The sequence below is a fragment of the Diabrotica virgifera genome, chromosome 2, assembly GCF_917563875.1.
Source record: "Diabrotica virgifera virgifera chromosome 2, PGI_DIABVI_V3a".
Lineage (NCBI taxonomy): Eukaryota > Metazoa > Arthropoda > Insecta > Coleoptera > Chrysomelidae > Diabrotica > Diabrotica virgifera.
The window spans coordinates 136,264,218-136,285,807 of NC_065444.1; positions in this window are offsets into that span (position 1 = coordinate 136,264,218).

The following is a 21,590-nucleotide window of genomic DNA, read 5'->3' on the forward strand; positions in this document are numbered from 1 at the left end:
AAATTACCAGTTGATAGTGCATTAGCCATATCTTAGAAAATCCTTTTTCTTCGTTAAAATTGATATCGAATTCTGACATTTCCCAAATCTACAACTTTAATGAACTATTTTCAACATTTTCGTCAAATTCACATTAATAAAATCTAAAATTGGTCTAACCATTATTCTCAATTTTTAGATTGGAGCCTCTTCTAAGATACTTTCATAAATTTATAAACAACCAAATCATAGAGAACGTATCACATCAACGAACTTTCCCTCTAAGTCACTTGTAAAAAAATTGGAAATTTTTATGATTATTAAACAGAAACAAAGTCATCATGGAATAAATTGTAAGTAATTCTTTGGTAAGACTAAATTTTAAACTATTGTATGTTTAGCAACAAATTCATACATTAGATGCCCTTTAAATAGCTTCCTTTATATAGTATGGTCTATTTCAAAATTTCTTGTTACTTTAACTATATAACTCTAAATAAAATCATCCTATGACTATTAAATCAATGTATAGTGCAATTTTAACTTTAATTTTCTGATATACTCTAATTCTATTCAACTTTCAAATCAATCACGCTTCTCGGACACCACCTATATTAAGATACTTACTTAACTGCTTTGGGCAGTACAAAATCATTAAATTGATTATTATTTAACTTATTCTATCAATTTGGTATCTTAAAATCATGACAACTTGCCCTAAATGAAAAATTTACAATTTTCCTTAAATCAAATTTTTCATTTAAAATTTTTAACAACTTACTAATCATACTTAAAAAATTATACTACATCTTATTATCTGTAACTTATCTATCGTAATATTTATACAAATCATTTATATTAAAAATGCCCCTAGATCTCCCTTCATCTATATATTCTAATTCATACGAATTTTTAATATTTTCAGGGGTAGGATATTCTTTTATTCTATCCACTCTCTTCTCATCCATTGAAACTCCTAAATTATCTATTTATACCCCAGAAAGGTAACACTTTCTTGAAAAAATTGGCATTTCTTTATATTGATTTTAAGACCCGCTAAATCTAATTCTTTTAATAGTATCTCAATATGTTTTAGGTGTGAATGTTCGTCTTTTGACAGTATTAGAATATCATCAATGTAGTGAAGGATGAAATCATCATACTTATTTAAAATACTATGAAGAGCGCGAACCAAAGCACTACACGAACTCTGCAAACCATAAGGCACAACACAAAATCTGTAAAGAACACCATCAATCATAAAAGCAGTATAATCTCTGGACTCATGGGCTAAAGGAATTAACCAAAAACTATGTCTCAAATCTACTTTGCTAAAATATTTTGCCCCCGTTATTCTTCCGAAAATAGTTTCTGTTGTAGCAGGTGCTTCGTATTGTGGTACGGTATGATTATTTAAATTTCTTGCATCAAGACAAAGTCTTAATTCTCCACTACTCTTTTTAACTACAACAATTGGATTTATTATTCTTGAATTACACTTTTCTATTATTCCATTTTCTAACATCTTTTCTACTTCTCTATTCACCTCACTTCGGTATCTATATGGTATCGGATATGTTTTCGGTCTAAAATCTTGAATGTTTCTAACTTCTATTTTGTGAACATAATCTCTAGCGAATCTGTTTTCCTCATTTATGAGTCGATCATACTTTAATAGTATTTTCTTCACTTCTCCTATCCACTCTTTCTTACATATTAATTCCTCCTCCATTATATTCATACTACCTTTACATACATCACCTTTAATATCTTCATATAATACATTATTAATATACATCAATTCTTTGCCCTTTTCTGGACATAATTCATTAAATATTTCATTATCCTCCATATACATTCTCCTCATATTAATCAATTCCTTGCCCTTTTCTGGACATAATTCTACCTCAAATTTCATACACTCCTCCTTTACTTGTACCAAACCTTTCTCATAATTGATCACCATACCCATTTTGTCTAACATATCCGATCCAATCATAATATCGTATTTCATCTTATCAATGACAATCAGTTGTATTATATAAGCTTCTTTAATTATTTAATATTACTAACAATACTTTTATTAACATGGGTAATCCTTTTATTATTTGCACCTACTAAACAACTTGGAATCTTAAAACATGAATCTTCTAAATTTAACCTTTTTATAACTTCTTGACTAATTAATGAAATCTTTGATCCTGTATCCAATAAAACTTTAAAATATTGACCACAAAATTGAACTCTAATAAAAATTAATCCCCTGAATTTTTTAGATACTACATTAGCTCCCATGTCCAAAAATTCCCTATGATGTTCATACAGTTTGGTTGCAATATTGCCTAGCAGGTGCGATCTACAAAACCCGGCTCAAATGTTTCCATCTGTCCGGATGACATTGATGGTTGACTTGAGTCTTCACCATCCATCAATACATTATTGACACCAAATCGTACCCTCCTGTCATTGTTACCACGACTATTAGAAGGCTGATCAGAACCCGAGTTGTCAAAATCTTGTCTTGATGATTTGTTATTACCATTACTATTGGAATTATCCAGATTGGAATTATTATAATTGTTATTATTATTTTGATTATTAAAAGAATTATTATCTGTGTTATTATTATTGTATCTATTATAATTATTATTCCTATTATTGTTATAACCTCTATTATTATTATTATAGCCTCTATTATTATTATTATAACTTCGATTATTGTTATTATATCCTCTATTATTATTGTATTGATTATTAAAACCCCCACGTTCATTATTATTATAATTTGACCTATTATTATTTTGATTTCTCTGATAATTATTATTATTAAAATTATTGTCATTAGAGTTTTGTGAATTATTATTATAATTACTTCTTTGCCTGTAGATTTGCAAGGCTTTCTCTTTTCCTATTAAAAAATTACAAAGCATGTTGAAATCTGTAAAATTAAAATTTAGTCTAATATTTTCGATTTGCTCTTCAAAATGAACTATTATATGGTTAATCAACTCTTTCTCTGTTAATTTGCCATCTAAATATTGGGCAGCACTATATAATCGCATAGCATATAAATGCATACTTGTTCGCGAGTTAGAGTTGTATTTTCCTCCGAACAATTCAGATTTTACTACCTGTTGTCGAGATAGTCCCCAGACAAATTCCAAAAATTTTGTTTTAAACTGTTCAAAATTTTCTAATTCGTTTTCTACATTCGTATACCAAATTAATGCTTCTCCTCTTAAGAGGAAACAGTAGCGATCAACAGGTAGCCAAAACGCGTTCCAAGATTACGGCTGTAATTTTGAATATTTTTTCGAGATATTTGGCACACGTATTCGTAAAATAATAAAGAATGGCGGTACAGAGCCCAATTTGAAAAATATATTAATATGTGGAAATTACTCTGTAATTAAATACAATATTAAAAAAACGAGCCTGTACCGCCATTAAGAAGAACAAAAAAATACATTTTCTTCAAATAAACTTTTTTATCCGATGCCTAGATTTTGTGTCATTTTGGAACTACTAAAATTTTTTATTTCATTAGTAGTTCCAAAATGACACAAAATCTAGGCATCGGATAAAAAAGTTTATTTGAAGAAAGTGTATTTTTTTGTTCTCCTTAATGGCGGTACAGGCTCGTTTTTTTAATATTGTATTTAATTACAGAGTAATTTCCACATATTAATATATTTTTCAAGTGGGGCTCTGTACCGCCATTCTTTATTATATTACGAATACGTGTGCCAAATATCTCGAAAAAATATTCAATATTACAGCCGTAATCTTGGAACGCGTTTTGGCTACCTGTTGATCGCTACTGTATCACCTTAATTGGTTTCTTATGACTTCCCTAAATTCATCAAAATCATTATACTGTAACGATTTGGTCATGAGAATTCTTATGAATGGTACAGGATGTTGTGATTTATAATCCCCATTGAAATATATCCTGTTATCTGAGGTTTCAATTGTATGTATTATTGTTCCTTTAGTTGTATTTCTTATCTTCTTCTCTATCTTTTCTATTTCTTGTTTTACTTCTATCTTCCATTTATTTCCCAATTGATCCTCCTTTTCTTTAGATGTTTTTTGTTCTTTCTTTATTTCACTTATATTTTCATTTACCATCATAAATCTCTTGTTCGTCCATTCTGCTTCCTTTTCTATATCTTCCTCTACCATATTTATTCTTTCTTTATGCTGTTGTATTTGAATTATTATTTCTTGATTTTCAGAAGTTAATTTTGTTTCTAATGTTTCATGTTTATTCATCATTTCTTCATATAACATTTTTACTTCTTCAATACTCTTGCTTACCCTTTGTTCAATCTGCTCCTCTAATCTCTTGGAGGTCTCTTCGAGTTTCTTCTCCAACCTCTGACTAATTTTTTCTGCTTTTCTATTATTTTCTTCTAATTTGTCTTCCATCTTCTCTAATGTTTGTTCTAATGCTTTATTATTTCCTTCTGCTTTTTTACTATTTTCTTCCAATTTTTGTTCTAATGATTTACTATTTCCATCTAATTTTATTCCCATTTTCTTGTTGTTTTCATCCAAGTGAATTAATTTTGTTTCTATTTTATTATTATTTTCTTCCATTTTTGTTAATATTAATTCCATGAATTTTTCAAGCTCAGACTTCTCTTCCTTCTGTTCCTCTCCTTCGTGTGTCGTCTTCGAAACAGATCTACGTCCATCTGCCATTTTATATTTTTATATCAAACTCGAACTTTTATCTTTAATATGTGACAATTTTGCCCTATATTTATTTTATCGCCCCACGTTGGTTGCGACAATTATTAATAATTTTTTATAATTATTATTATTTATTATTATTTATTTTATTATATATTTATTTATTTTTAATATTAATATTATAATGATTGTCTTATTAAAATTTTATTTTATTGATTTTTTTGACAGGTACTTTACTGACAGGTTCACAACGGAAAAGGATACCAGCATCAAGTTGTCGCAGGGTGTTCCGCAGGGTTCGGTACTGGGTCCCACCCTCTGGAATGTCCTGTACGATGGGGTGCTGAGGTTACATATGCCGAGGGGTTGCACTCTTGTAGCTTATGCCGATGATCTCGCACTGGTTGCGAAGGCGAGCCAGAAAACGGAGATGGTTAATGCGGCTAACACAGCCCTGCGTCGTATTAGTAGGTGGATCAGAGAGAACGATCTACAACTAGCACTTCAGAAAACTGAGGTGGTAGTTCTCAAAGGGAGCCGAGACAAATCATCTCTTCGCTTTTTAGTGGAAGGGGTAGAGGTTGTACCAGTTAAATCGGTTAAGTACCTCGGAGTCTGGCTGTCGGAAGGACTGAGATTTGGAGTGCATGTCCAAAAGACGGTGGAGAAGGCGAACCGAAGTCTGGAGGTATTGGTACGGCTAATGCCGAACATTGGAGGCCCAGGTAGTACCAAAAGGAGGGTTTTAAATGGAGTTTTCCAGTCGGTGGTGACATACGCTGCTCCCGTGTGGTGCAGCGTGCTGAATACAGCGAAGTACGCCAAGCTGTTGGAGACTTCGCAAAGGCGAATGCACCTCAGGGTATATAGTGCCTATAGGACGGCCTCAAATGAGGCTCTTTATGTTATTGGAGCGGTGATACCGATCGTCTTATTGTGTAAAGAGCGAGCGAGAGCGTATGCGAGGAGGATGGATGGAAATATAGATGATGAAGATCGAGAGAGAACAATAGAGGAGTGGCAGAGAGAATGGGCGACTGATAGCGGAAAGGCAAGGTGGACGAAGGAACTTATTCCCGATCTGAGGCCGTGGTGGGAATGTAAGTTCAGGAAACTGGACTTCTTCCTGACGCAGTTTCTGACCGGGCATGGTAGCTTCGGCACCTACACAAATATGATAGGTAAATCAGCTTCAGCGAACTGTGCCGTTTGTGGGGTGCCGGACGCTCCCGCCCACCTCTTTAACTGTCAGAGGTGGGCAAATGAGAGGGGAGACTTCGAGAGGCGGATGGGTTTCAGGCTGGATAAAAGAAATATAGTAAATGTGATGTTAAGAGGAGAGAAAGAATAGAGAGAGGTGCACTGTCTGATCTCGGGGGTGATGAAGAAGAAGGAACAGGAAGACAGAAGAGGAAATTAAACCAAGTACAATGTATGGATTTTGGTTTCTTTTACCACTACTTTGGAGCGGTGGTTACGGTTTTAGCCGGAATACGGTTAATCCGGCACTACCCTGGTGTCTTCTGGCCTATAATACTTGGCCAGAGGACGCCAGGGTGTCTTGCTCCGTGACATTAGATGTCAAAAAAAGATTTTTTTTCCACCGCTGCCTGCCAGATTTCAATGGATACCTTCTTAGGCTCTTACTGAAATCTGGCAAAAGGGCAATTAAAAAAAAACTATATAACTCTAAATAAAATCATCCTATGACTATTAAATCAATGTATAGTGCAATTTTAACTTTAATTCTCTGATATACTCTAATTCTATTCAACCTTCAAATCAATCACGCTTCTCGAACACCACCTATATTAAGATACTTACTTAACTGCTTTGGGCAGTACAAAATCATTAAATTGATTATTATTTAACTTATTCTATCAATTTGGTATCTTAAAATCATGACAATACATATATATATATATATATATATATATATATATATATATATATATTGATACATGTATCCATGTGACTTCCAAAGTAGATTCTCGTAATACGTTGTTACTTCATATATACCGTTATGACTTCCGATTTCGGAAGTCACAACGTTTTGCCTATATTTTTACGAATTTGGCTACTAGATGGTATCAGAAGGCTTATATTAAAAATTTTGCTGGAAGTCATATCGTATCTAACATACTCATAAGATCAGATTTTAGTTCGACGGTATATCACCAGCGCTAGTGTCGCTCCCGTGCTACTATACAGGCTATGTACACAACGCGTAGCGTCTTCCGTATATCACACCGCTCGGTGTGACTTCCGTTTTTTGGCAACTCTGTGTAACGGTTTCCAGACATTTATCTGTTGTAGATTCGCGGTCCTAATCGTACTTAGTGTTTTGTGTGCCTTTTGTTTTTAAACATGAATAATAGCAGATCTGCTTTACTTTTAAAGTTAGCCTTAAATGAAGGTACAATAAGTGATTATATATCTCTATAATTATATATTTTCTGTACTTATTTTAATCTATAATATTTACTTACCTATTTACTTATATAAATTCATTTTTCTCGTGTTTTTGTTTACTTCCTTTTTTACAATGAACTTCTAATTTAATCTACACTCACCGGCACGAAAAACGGGCACCCCAAAAAAATGGGTAATTTTTGATGTCTCGTAGCTCCCAAACCTGTTGTCCGATTTAAGTATTTTTTTTTAATATGTTATAGCCTTATTCTTTAACAAAATAGCTATGATAATATTGTTGATAGACAGGTAAATTTTCATTGTATACCGGGTGTACCAATCAAACTGGTTTTTTTTCTCAATTTTCACAACACCCTGTGGAGTATTCTAGCCTTTATAAAATATTTAAATCAAAGCCTAACTATAGCTGCAGGTTTTATTAACATTCTGTTTTTTTATTCATTGGCTTACGTTGGATAATAAAAAGTTAAGGACTTTAACAACTAGCCATGTTCTTTATCGATACAGGTGTTTCTAAATATAAGTGCGACAAACTTTAAGGGGTAATTTCTGCATGAAAAAATAATGATCGTTTGGCAAAAGGATTTTATATTTGCAAGCATTTGCGGACATAGCTTTATCAAGTAAACGATCATTATTTTTTCATGCAGAATTACCCCTTAAAGTTTGTCGCACTTATTTAGAAACACCATGTATTGATAAAGAACATGTTTAGTTGTTAAAGTCCCTAACTTTTTTATTATCCAACATAAGCGAATGAATAACAAACAGAACGTTAAGAAAATCTGGGGCTATAGTTGGGTTTTAATTTCAATATTGTATAAAGGCTAGAATATTCCACAGGGTGTTGTGAAAATTGAAAAAAAAAACAGTTTGATTGGTACGCCCAGTATACAATGATAATTTACCTGTCTAGAAACAATGTTATTACAGCGATATAGTTAAAGAATAAGGCTATAGCACAGGGGTGGGCAAAAGCCGGCCCGCGGGCCGGGTCCGGCCCTTTCGCTTACTTTGTCCGGCCCGTTGAAAAACCCCGCAAGTACCTAATCTTTTTAATCCCTTTTATGTGATTTTGTTGAAATCAACAGTAATAGTTTGCATAGTGTTCACATAAATTATTAAATATATAAATAATAGAGAGTATTATAATTACGAACAGCCTTAGCTAACTATATTTTTAAAAACTGTTTAATTGTAACTATTTACTTTAAATTTCTTTTAAAATATAGGGAAATCCCCGGAGATTCATAATTGTTTATTCGGTATTAATAATCGTATTTAACTCTCAAGGTCTCAAGACAAGCACTCGGTGTTTGGGTATCTATTTCAACCATATCACTGACAGTTTATGATCTAAATACCTCAGCACTTTGGTCCCAATAATATGATTCTTTATTTATTAAATCTGAATTAAGTATGGTTGTTTGGAATACCTACTTCAGCATAAAATTCATTGTTACCGATTTTTGCCGAAGTTTTACAACTACTTCGAAAGACGCGTATAAGTTTATTTTGATTTAGCACTGGTCGTATTTCCTATTACTCCTCATATTTCTTTTGATACAGTGTGTGTTATTTTGCAAATATATAATAAATTGAAAAAGTGGAGGACATTTTGTAAGTAAAATTTGAAAACATTGTTTTTATTTTATTGTATTAAAATATTTATTTGTAAGCATTTGCAAAATGATACAATCTAAAAAAAGAAAAGTTGATTTGGAATGCAGAAATTTTAATGAAGCATGGACAGAAAAATACCTTTTTACGAACATTGGTAAGAAAGCAATTTGTTTAGTTTGCTATTAAACCATTGCTGTTTTCAAGGAATATAATTTAAAGAGGCATTTTACATCAAAACATCCAAAATATGCATCGTTTTCTTTAGAAGAACTTAAAAATGCTGCAGACAACTTAGCAAAAAACTTAAATAAACAACAAAATATTTTTAGCAAACAAAGTAACATCGAGAAATCTACCACACAAGCAAGTTATGTTATTGCACACAAAATTGCTAAGTTATGTAAACCTTTTTCTGAAGCAGAATTTGTTAAACAGTGCATGGTAGAAGTGTCGGAGATATGTTGTCCTGAAAAAAAACATATTTTTGAAAATTTAAGCCTGTCAAGGAGAACAATAGTACGACGGATCGAAAATATTTCAGGAAATTTACTCGACCAGCTAAAAACAATAATTGCTGATTTTACATATTGTTCTCTGGCGTTGGATGAGTCCTGCGATATTACTGACACAAGTCAATTATTAATATTTATTCGGGGCATTAACAAAAAATGTGAAATTCGCGAGGAAATTCTTAGTGTGCATCCAATGAAAGATACAACTACCGGTGAAGACTTCTTTAACGCTGTTGAAGAGTGTTTAGTTAAAGTAAATTTACCTTGGAACAAAATAGTAAGCATCACTACGGATGGCTGTCCTAGTTTAACAGGGAAAAATGTGGGCTTACTAAAACGAATCAGCGACAAAGTAAAACAGTTGCAGCCAGAACAAGACATATTATTTTTACACTGCATTATTCATCAAGAAGTGTTATGTAGAAAAGTTTTAAAATTGAATCACGTCGTTACTGTTGTGACAAAAGTTGTAAATTTTATCCGGGAACGTGCCTTAAATCATCGACAGTTTGTTGAATTTTTGAAAGAAATTGAAAGTGACTTTTACGAAATTCCTTACTACACTGAGGTGAGATGGCTTAGCATCGGTAAAGTTTTGGACAGATTTCAATATTTGCTTGATGAAATAGTATCCTTCTTGTCGATAAAAGAAAAACTACATGATTTTCCTGAATTGCAAAATGAGGCATGGCTAAACGATTTGTCGTTTTCTGTAGATATTGTAAAATATTTAAATGAACTTAATGTAAATTTACAAGGGAAAAACCAGTTCGCTTTCATTATGCACTCAAATGTCAAAGCATTTATGATAAAACTAAACTTATTTGCTGAGAACTTTAATAAAAAAATATTAAACCACTTCCCATCATTACAAACACGACGAGAATTATTGAAAAATTCTGATTTTCTTAAATATAGTTCAGTAACACAAGACCTGCATACTGAATTCCAAAGAAGATTTCAAGATTTCAAAGCTATTGAAAAACCTTTGTCATTAATTAGTCAACCTTTCAATTTCGATGTGCAAGAAGCTCCTGTTGAAATTCAGCTAGAATTAATTGACTTACAGGCAAATAATTTATTAAAAGAAAATGTTCAATCAAACGAATTGAGTGCTTTCTACGGTGCTTTGAATACAGAACATTTTAAACATTTTTTAAACTATGTTCAAAAATACCTAGTTTTATTTGGTTCGACATATATTTGTGAAAGAACTTTTTCGTTGATGGTTTCCACGAAAAATAAATATCGATCACAAATTACTGACGAAAATCTACACTCGGTATAAAGGATTGCTACAAGTGATTTGGATCCCAATTTTGAAGAAATAATATCACATGAACATTCGCGATTTCACGTTTCGCATTAACTATTATAGAAGTTATACTTATAATTTTTTTTTATAATTTTATTTAATATTAGGTATATTTACAAAATATGTATCAATATAAATTAATTTGTATCGTTAAAATATAAATAAATAAGAAAATAAAATCTTTCAATAACTGATTTATTTAATTACCATTAATTTATTATTATTCTTCTAACGCCGACTCCACTAATGAAGGTTGGCTAAAACACCATTGCAAATTCGTCTCTATTTTCTGCTTTTCTTAAAAGCGTCTGTGTGTTTAACCCGGTCCAGTCTCAAATGTTTTCAGTCAGAATATTTGTCGTCTACCAGGACCCCTTTTTCCTTCGAACAACTCGTACATATCATTTCTGAGCATGTGCCGTAAATATGCTGTCTGTGTCCTTTTAATGGAGGTCAAAAGTTCTCTGTCTCTTTCCATTTCGTGCAACATCATTTTGTTCGTATATGATCGGTCCATGGTATTTTCTAAATTCTCCCAAAAAGCCACATCTCAAAAGCTTCCGGCTTTCTCATTAAGTCAGCATTAACAATCCAAGCTTCGGCACCATAAAAAAGAATAGAGTGGATATACAACATTTTATCAACTAATATCAGATTTGCAGATTGAGTCTTTGGTGACTCAGAAATGTCCTCATCTTCAAAAAGTCTACCCTCAATTGCTCTATTCTTGATCGAATTTATGATTTCGAATTTAAATCTTCCGTAATCCAGACTCCTAAGTAAGTATTTCATTTTGTCCACTTGCTCAATATCTTCATTTTTTATCTGGTTCTTTTTCTGGATCTTCTTATGATTTAATATAAGGACCATTTTTTTTTCAATTACGTGACATATTTTACTGGGCACAAGTTTTTCGCATGTATTCCCAAGTAGGACAATTTATTATTACCATTTTCTAATTATTAACAGTCAAATTTCTTTGTCCAAATGCTTTAAAATAATACTTATAGTATTTATTTCTTGGGCAGGGAATAAACTACACCAAAAAAATTCGCGTGGGCACAGCGTACATATCCGGTATAGTCCTCCGGCCCGAGAGACATTTTGAAACTTTCATTTTGGCCCGCGCTTAAAAGTAATTGCCCACCCCTGATCTAAGCGGTTTTTTTAAATTTATGGGTTTTGCAATATTTTACCGTCAGCGAACGGACTAATAGTAGAGGATCCGATATAAGGCCGATCTGCATCGATCTATTTAATGGATAACGTGTGCGTGAAGTAACAATGTATTTTAAACGGGATTTACTTTTTCGCACTGTTTTTGACACACTTTCATATAATCAAATATCCTTAACTTTCGCGTTGTCATGGTGATCGACATAATGAGCAATAAATTACAAAAAAAAAAATTGACAGTTTTGTGGTTTGAAAGAAATTAGAATGTTTAAATAAGTTCTAAAACTTGTAGAATAGGAATGAATTCCAGTGATGAAGAGTTACAGTTTTTTTATTTGTTTATCGTAGATAAAATATTGTATGAAACTGTGCGTGAAGTACTTTTTGCGAACTTAAGCGATGTATAGCACTCGCTCCGTTGTCGCTTGTGCTCTAAACATCACGTGCATTCGTAAAAAGCATACTTCACGAACTGTTTCATAAATAACTATTTTCATATATTAAAAAAAATGTTTCGACCCGGGTAGATATTATTCCAGATTTTCAGATTTCAGCACAGTGTTAGATGGTTGGGGCATATATGGAGAGCAGGTAGCGTAACAACTATAAACTCAATTTTACAATGGAAACCCGGAGTTAGAAGGAGACGCGGAGGAACTAGAATAAATGGTTACAGGAAGTAAAGGAAAATTTATATAGGGCAGGAATTAGAGACTAGCAGAAAAAGACAGAGGATAGAAAGAACTGGAGAAGCACAGTCAATAGTATCGAGTAGCAGACTGGGACTAATCTGCTCTAAAAAGATGGATCTAGATAGCTTTTTAGCAGCTCAACCCCACCTGGTGTATTTAGCCATTTAATTTTCTTATTACACATTATTATTGGTACATCAAAAATTAAAAGGACGGTGCCTGTAATAAATTCTAAAATTCAAAATTTAATCAAGAAAAATAATAAATATTAAAATTTCCTATAAGTTCAAATTTATTTATTAAAATTTTTGATATAATTTTCATAAATAAATTACTTACTAATAACACTTTTTTAATTAATTCCAAAAAATCCATTTTGCAGCAATAATAAAATATTAGTATTTGTAAAATAAATATCAATCATATCATAAATAATACAGGTTTACAAAAAAAAACTAAATTTCGGACTATTTGACGAAACCATGTTACAAGGGGGTTTTTGGGGTGGCTGATCACGAATCCGGGGTCCGCTCACCTCTTTCACGCCAGGTAAAGGTCATTTCAAGGTCAAATCAAGATAAATCGACAGTCGCTCTGAGAAAGTATATTAGGGCGTTTTTGGTGTCGCTGATGACGAATCATTAGTCCGCTGACCTCTATCACGTCTAGTTCAAGGTCAAATCAACATAAATCGACACAATCGCTCTGAAAATATAGGGGTTTTGGAGTCACTGATCATGAAAACTGCGGTCCGTTGAGCTCTACCACGTAAGGTAATGGTCATTTCAAGGCCAAATCAGGACAAGTCCACAAAACTGATTTGACCTTTACCTGTCGCGGTTGAGCTCAACGGACCCCAGTTTTGTGATCAGCGACCCCAAAAACCCCCTAATATACTTTTTCAGAGCGATCGTGTCCATTTATCTTGATTTGACCTCGAAATGACCTTGAGCTAGACGTGATAGAGGTCAGCGGACACAAATTCGTCATCAGCGACCACAAAAACCCCCTAATATACTTTTTCAGAGCGACTGTCGGTTTATCTTGATTTGACCTTGAGATTACCATTACCTGACGTGATAGAGGTCAGCGGACCCCGGATTCGTGACCAGCGACCCCAAAAACCCCCTAGTCATATGGTTTCGTCAAATATTCCGAAATGTATTTTTTATGTAAACCTGTTTAATCAAAAGAATATCAATCTTTTAATTTAAATAGACAACTTTAAAATATAGAACTGCATTCACAACTGTATTCACAGTAAAAGTTTCAAAAGATCACACATTACGCTTAAAGTAAGAGGTAAATCAGCAGACGAGTCGTTGTGACTTCCAAAATATGACAACACCGCTGGAAGTGACAACGCACCTTGAACTACCCTATATATGGAAGCCATAACGTATGCTGTACGCTTCGGTATATACGTATATATATACAAAATTTATTTTGGTAAATCCTTTCCCCTCAATAGGTAGACCCATTTTATAAGCCCCCCTTTTACCAAATACACAATTTTTAAAAAATAATTCCTAGTAGAAAAGGTGGAAGTCGGACAGCCTCTTCTGTATACCGGAAGTCACAACTTAACGTGCATCAATATATATATATATATATATATATATATATATATATATATATATATGTATGTATTGTATATTATATTATACATAAAAATATTATATACCTGTTATCTATATATATATATATATATATATATATATATATATATATATATATATATATATATATATATATACAGTTGAAGGTAACCGGGAACGACCCAATACTAAGGAAGCGATAAAAAACGGGTGCTTCTAAGTGAGTGTCTTTTATTAAAAGTCAAGCTTTCGCCACATAATTTTGGGCTTCATCAGAACTTGCTGGAATGGAAAAACATTCTTTACAATCATCATAAATTAAAGATGTTATTTTTTTAATCTTACCTAAATGTTGACACTATTTCTTAGTGCATAATAAAATTGATATGAAACCACACATTGTCACAAAAACAAACCAATCACATCTCCCAACTGGAGGAAAAATGGCAATCAAAGTCTTTATTAAGTATTAAAATTCATTTTTTAAATCACCATGTGGCCGGCATTTTTGACAAGTAATTGTTAATTAAGTCATGTGTCGTTTCGACTGTCAATTATCGAAACGCCACCTGTCTTAATCACTTCTTCTTTTTTCCAGCATAGGACATTAACTTTATTAAGTCACATATTGGACACTTTTTTAATTTCACACAAAATACCATAGAAATCTAGGTCCCGTTCTATATAAACATATCATGTTAAATAAATTATGTGGTTTGTATTTAGTGTTGGATATAGTAGTCAACACTCCGATGAGATGTACGTATTACATATCTTTTGTTAAAGAAACAAGTATATCAGTGATGTTGATAGATGCAAGTATATCACTGATATACTTGTTTCTTTAACAAAAGGTATGTAATACGTACATCTCATCGGAGTGTTGACTACTATATCCAACACTAAATACAAACCACATAATTTATTTAACATGATATGTTTATATAGAACGGGACCTATATTTCTATGGTATTTTGTGTGAAATTTAAAAAGTGTCCAATATGTGACTTAATAAAGTTAATGTCCTATGCTGGAAAAAAGAAGAAGTGATTAAGACAGGTGGCGTTTCGATAATTGACAGTCGAAACGACACATGACTTAATTAACAATTACTTGTCAAAAATGCCGGCCACATGGTGATTTAAAAAATGAATTTTAATACTTGATAAAGGCTTTGATTGCCATTTTTCCTCCAGTTGGGAGATGTGATTGGTTTGTTTTTGTGACAATGTGTGGTTTCATATCAATTTTATTATGCACTAAGAAATAGTGTCAACATTTGGGTAAGATTAAAAAAATAACATCTTTAATTTATGATGATTGTAAAGAATGTTTTTCCATTCCAGCAAGTTCTGATGAAGCCCAAAATTATGTGGCGAAAGCTTGACTTTTAATAAAAGACACTCACTTAGAAGCACCCGTTTTTTATTGCTTCCTTAGTATTGGGTCGTTCCCGGTTACCTTCAACTGTCTTTGTTTTACCAGTAACCCGTTACTGTCTTTGACTTTCTTTATATATATATATATATATATATATATATATATATATATATATATATATTGATACATGTATCCATATATATATATATATATATATATATATATATATATATATATATATATATATATATATATATATTGATACATGTATCCATGTGACTTCCAAAGTATATACTCGTAATACGTTGTCACTTCATATATACCGTTATGACTTCCGATTTCGGAAGTCACAACGTTTTGCCTATATTTTTACGAATTTGGCTACTAGATGGTATTAGAAGGCTTATATTAAAAATTTCGCTGAAAGTCATATCGTATCTAACATACTCATAAGATCAGATTTTAGTTCGACGGTATATCACCAGCGCTAGTGTCGCTCCCGTACTATTATACAGGTTATATACACAACGCGTAGCGTCTTCCGTATACCACACCGCTCGATGCGACTTCCGTTTTTTGGCAACCCTGTGTAACGGTTTCCAGACATTCATTTGTTGTAGATTCGCGGTCCTAATCGTACTTAGTATTTTGTGTATGAAACATGAATAATTTCATACTTTTGTGTTAACATTAATAATAGCTTTCTTTTAAATCTGCTTTACTTTTAAAGTTAGCCTTAAATGAAGCTAATTATATCTCTATAAATATATATTATCTGTACTTATTTTAGTCTATAATATTTACTTACCTCTTTATTTATAGAAATTCATTTTTCTCGTGTTTTTGTTTACTTTCTTTTTTACAATGAACTTCTAATTCAATCTACACTCACCGGCACGAAAAACGGGCAACCAAAAAATTGGTAATTTTTGATGTCTCGTATCTCCTAAACCTGTTGTCCGATTTAAGTAATTTTTTAATATGTTATAGCCTTATTCTTTAACAATATCGCTATAGTAATATTGTTGATAGGCATGTAAATTTTATTGTATACCAAGTGTACCCATCAAACTGGGTTTTTTTCTCAATTTTCACAACACCCTGTGGAATATTCTAGCCTTTATAAAATATTGAAATTAAAACCCAACTGTTGCCCCAGGTTTTCTTAACATTCTGTTTTTTTTTTATTTATTAGCTTACGTTGGATAATAAAAAAGTTATGGACTTTAACAACTGGCCATGTTCTTTATCAATACAGGGTGTTTCTAAATAAGTGCGACTGACTTTAAGGGGTAATTCTGCATGAAAAATAATGATTGTTTGGCAAAAGAATTTTATTTTTGCAATCATTATTTTTTTATGCAGAATTACCCCTTAAAGTTTGTCGCATTTATTTAGAAACACCATGTATCGATAAAGAACATGGAGGCTGTTAAAGTAACTAACTTTTTTATTATCCAACATAAGCGAATGAATAAAAAAACAGAATGTTAAGAAAACCTGGGGCTATAGCTGGGTTTTAATTTCAATATTGTATAAAGGCTAGAATATTCCACAGGCTGTTGTGGAAATTGAGAAAAAAACCCAGTTTGATTGGTACGCCTGGTATTCGGTATATAATGATAACTTACGTGTCTAGAAATAATATTATTACAGCGATATTGTTAAAGAATAAGGCTATAATATATTAAAAAAATACTTAAATCGGACAATAGGTTTAGAAGATACGAGCCATCAAAATGACCCATTTTTTGGGGTGCCCGTTTTTCGTGCCGGTGAGTATATCTATTAAATAATCTAAATTAATTTTAAAAATCTTATTAAAAGCTTAAGGTGATACAGTAGCGATCAACAGGTAGCCAAAACGCCTTCCAAGATTGCGGCTGTAATTTTGAATATTTTTTCGACGTATTTGGTACACGTATTCGTAATATAATAAAGAATGGCGGTACAGAGCCCAATTTGGGAAATATGTTAGTATCTGGAAATTACTCTATAATTAAATACAATATTAAAAAAACAAGCCCGTACCGCCATTAAGAAGAAAAAAAAATACACTTTCTTTAAATAAACTTTTTTATCCGATGCCTAGATCTTGTGTCATTTTGGAACTACTAATGGAATAAAAAATTTTAGTAGTTCCAAAATGACACAAAATCTAGGCATCGGATAAAAAAGTTTATTTTCTTGTTCTTCTTAATTGCGGTATAGGCTCGTTTTTTTAATATTGTACTTAGTTACAGGGTAATTTCCACATATTAATATATTTTTCAAATTGGTGTCTGTACCGCCATTCTTTATTATATTACTAATACGTGTGCCAAATATCTCGAAAAATATTCAAGATTTCAGCCGCAATCTTGGAACGCGTTTTCGCTACCTGTTAATCGCTACTGTTTCCTCATAAATACAAGAAATGTAGGTAAATGTTCTCATTTAAGGAAATTACCGAAAATTGTGTATTTTTTTGGACCCAAGTAGGCTGAAAAATAAATTTTATAGTTATTGTTATTTCGAAAGTAATAAAACGTGTAAAAATATACAAAAAAATTGAATGTACAATTACAATTGAATGTAATTAAATACACGATAAAATGAATCAAGAGCGATAAAAAGGTTAAAGTAATAAATTCTAGTAATAATATAAAATACAGTAAACTCTCTCTTAAGGAGGTGGGCGTATGATGGTCCAGGATAGCTAGGGCTATCTTCTCCCGGTAAGGGTGGTTAACCCTTATCCGAGGGGTGGAATGATTACTAGTCGTGTCACTGTTCAAGTTGTTTTATTATACTCGCATGAATACAAGCTGGTAACAACCTACGTAACGTCGTCCCCGCGGAGTGTAGATGACACTCTCTTTTAATGTGAATAATCTTACATCTAATAATAGAATGACGAATGTGGAATGTGTAATGAGGAATCCCTTATATGTTTTGGTTGTATAAATATTGAAAAGTGCAAAGTCAGCGTCGACCCTGAAAAGTGTTTATAGTGGCTGTATGTATACTTACACCTCACGATCTAGGTCAATAATGTTTATGTAACGAAAGAAGGTTGGAATTGTTTATGATGACATTTAACTAACCGAAAGAAATTAGCGTAGATAATTAAAGGGTCTTTTTTTAAAAGATATCTAATGAGTACAGATGAATTCTTGTACACCTTTCCCTCCTAAGAATTTCCTGACTACGGGCAGAAAATTTTGCAAGTGGTGCTACCAGCCCATACTGTGTTGTAATCAATACAAAAATTTTTATTTTATATACAAACTACGTAAATACATAAATAAAAATAAAAATGTTCGTTTAACAACATTGTTTCATCACACTTGTCACTCACTGTATTTTCGGATTGTAAGCATATAATCTATTCTTATGTATTTCCTTGATTTTATTGTTTTCTATTCTGATTTTACAATTAACGTTATTTACTTCTGTTATTGTGAAAGGACCTACATAAAGACTATCAAGCTTACCATTCTCTTCCCTTTTTATCAGGACTAGGTCTCCTATTTTAAAGTGTTGAGGTGTTGCTTTGAGCTTATTCTTTTCTTGCCGCTCTCTTTTGTGTTTTAATAAGAAGGTTCTGGCTCTCTCGTGTGCGCTTTGTAGTTTGTATCGTAACTCATTGTAGTAGGCATCTATATTGTAACATGGTTGAATCTCCTGTGTAAGGTCTTCCGGTAGGTTAACCTTCCTGCCATATAGCAGTTCGAACGGTGTGTATCCATGATACGCGTTAGGGGTTGTATTGTAGCAGTATGTGAACATTCTGCAACACACATCCCAATTTTCTCTGTCTTCGTCTATGAATGCTCTTACGTACTCGTTCAACGTTCTGTGTAGTTTTTCGCAACTTCCAATGGACTGTGGGTGGTATGCCGTTGAAAAGTTGTGCTCTATTTTTAATAGCTTTGTTAATTCCTGCATTACTTCGTTCTTATACTCTGTGCCTTGGTCTGTTCTTATTTGCTTCATGAGTCCGTATGTTGGTATGAAATGATCAAAGATTCCTCTTGCTATTGTCTCTGTTTCTTTATTGCACACTGGTATGCTGACCGCGTATTTTGTCAGTTCACACAACATTGTGATACAGTATCTAATACCTTCATTACTTCTAGTGAATGGACCTATTGTATCTATGTATACTATGTCCCATGGTTTGGAAGATGTGTCCGATATCACGAACTCTTCGACATGTGTTCTTTTCGGTTTGTTAATTTGACATTTGTGGCATTGTTTAACGTATTTTCTTACGTCTTTTTCCAAATTTTTCCATCGGAATCTTGTCTTTAGCTTCTTTATTAGTCTATTATTCCCTACGTGTCCTCCGAACATCGGGTGATTATGGTATTCTTCTATTAATCTGTGTTTCTCTTTGTCATCTTTTATTGTTTCTGGTACTTCACATATGTATATTTCTATATTCTTCAATTTTTTATTTCCTTCTTCAATTCATCAATTGTGCACAATTTAAAAATAATATCATTTACGTATATCTTTACTTTACGTACTGCATTCTCTACCGCCAGCTTATCAAGCTGTGCCAACGCTTGGTTTAAATCGAAACGATCAAATCCTGTGGCTATGCTTTTGCTGCATTTTATTTTGTTTTTGGCCCTAATGCTCAGTCTTGGTGAGATTAGTTCTGCTCCAAAGGACAAAATTGGTAGTCTATGCGCCTCTAAATTATTTAGTACCTTCCTTACTGTCTGTTTGGTGGCTTCTGGCTGTAGTGCGAGTTCACTTTCAGCCTTTGTTTGTCTTGCTTCCTTCTCCTTTTCTCTTGCTTGAGCTCTTGTTATAGCTAGTATATGGGTGTTGTCTATGTATAGGTTCTTTAGTTGATGCAATGTTATTCTTGAAAGGCTGTCTGCGTAGTTACTTTTCCCTGTTATATACTCTATTTCGAAGTCATATTCTTCTAGGTCTAATCTGATCCTCGTGAGTTTTGAGGTTGGTTCTTTCATTGCAAATAGGTGTGTCAAAGGTTTATGGTCTGTTTTTACTTTGAATGTTGGTGCTCCATATAGATAACATTTAAAATAATTAATTCCCCAATGAATCGCTAGTAATTCCTTAACGATTATAGGTTTATTACATTCTCCTTTACTAAAACTTCTTGATGCATATGCTATAGGTAGATCTATTCCGTTGTAATCTTGACTTAGGATTGCTGAACAACTCTCATTGGATGCGTCTGTTGTTAGGATAAACTGTTTGTTGAAATCAGGATATTTTAAAATTGGTGGTTTCGTCAGAGATGCTTTAAGCTTTTTGAATGCTTTTTCACACTCCTCAGACCAAAAAATTCTACTCCTTTCCTCGATAATCTGTTGAGTCGTCTGCATATTTCCGCAAAATTTTTAATAAAACGTCTATAATAGTTGCAAAATGCTACAAATCTCTTTGTTTCTTCCGCTGTCTTCGGTGTCGGATATTGTTCAATTGCTGCATACTTCGCTTTGTCGGGTGATACTCCCTCTTGAGAAAGATCATGTCCTAAATATGTTACTTCCCTTCTAAAAAATTGACATTTTCCTGGGTTAAGTTTCAAATTGAATTTTCGACATGTCTCAAATGTCTTTTTTCAGGTTGTCTTGGTGATGTTTTTCGGATATTCCAATTACTACGATATCGTCCATGTAAAGAAATGCTTTGTCTGGTGTTAATCCTGAAAATGCTATTGACATCATTCTTGAAAAGCTATTCGGGCTTACATTTAATCCAAAAGGTAATCTGGTAAATTGAAATGCTCCGTTTTCCGTGCTAAACGATGTGTATTTTCTCGATGACTTTTCTAATGGTATTTGATGAAAACCTGACATTAAGTCTATAACTGAAAACCATTTTGCTCTTCCTAGTTGATCTAATATCGAATCTATTCTTGGTAATGGGAATTTGTCTGTGACTATTTTCTTGTTCAATTGTCTAAAATCTATGCATAATCTCCATGCTTTATTTCCATCCATAGATTTTTCGGTACCAGTACAACTGGGCTGTTGTACTCGGATGTAGATGGTTCTATGATTCCTTGGTCTCTTAGTTTTTGTACTTGTCGATTTAATTCCTCTGTTTGCGCATGAGGTGTCCTATAATTGTTGATATATACCGGAGTTTGGTCTTTAACTCTTAGTTTCTGTTCGTAGAAATTGTTACAGGTTAACATATCATGCCGTAGGGC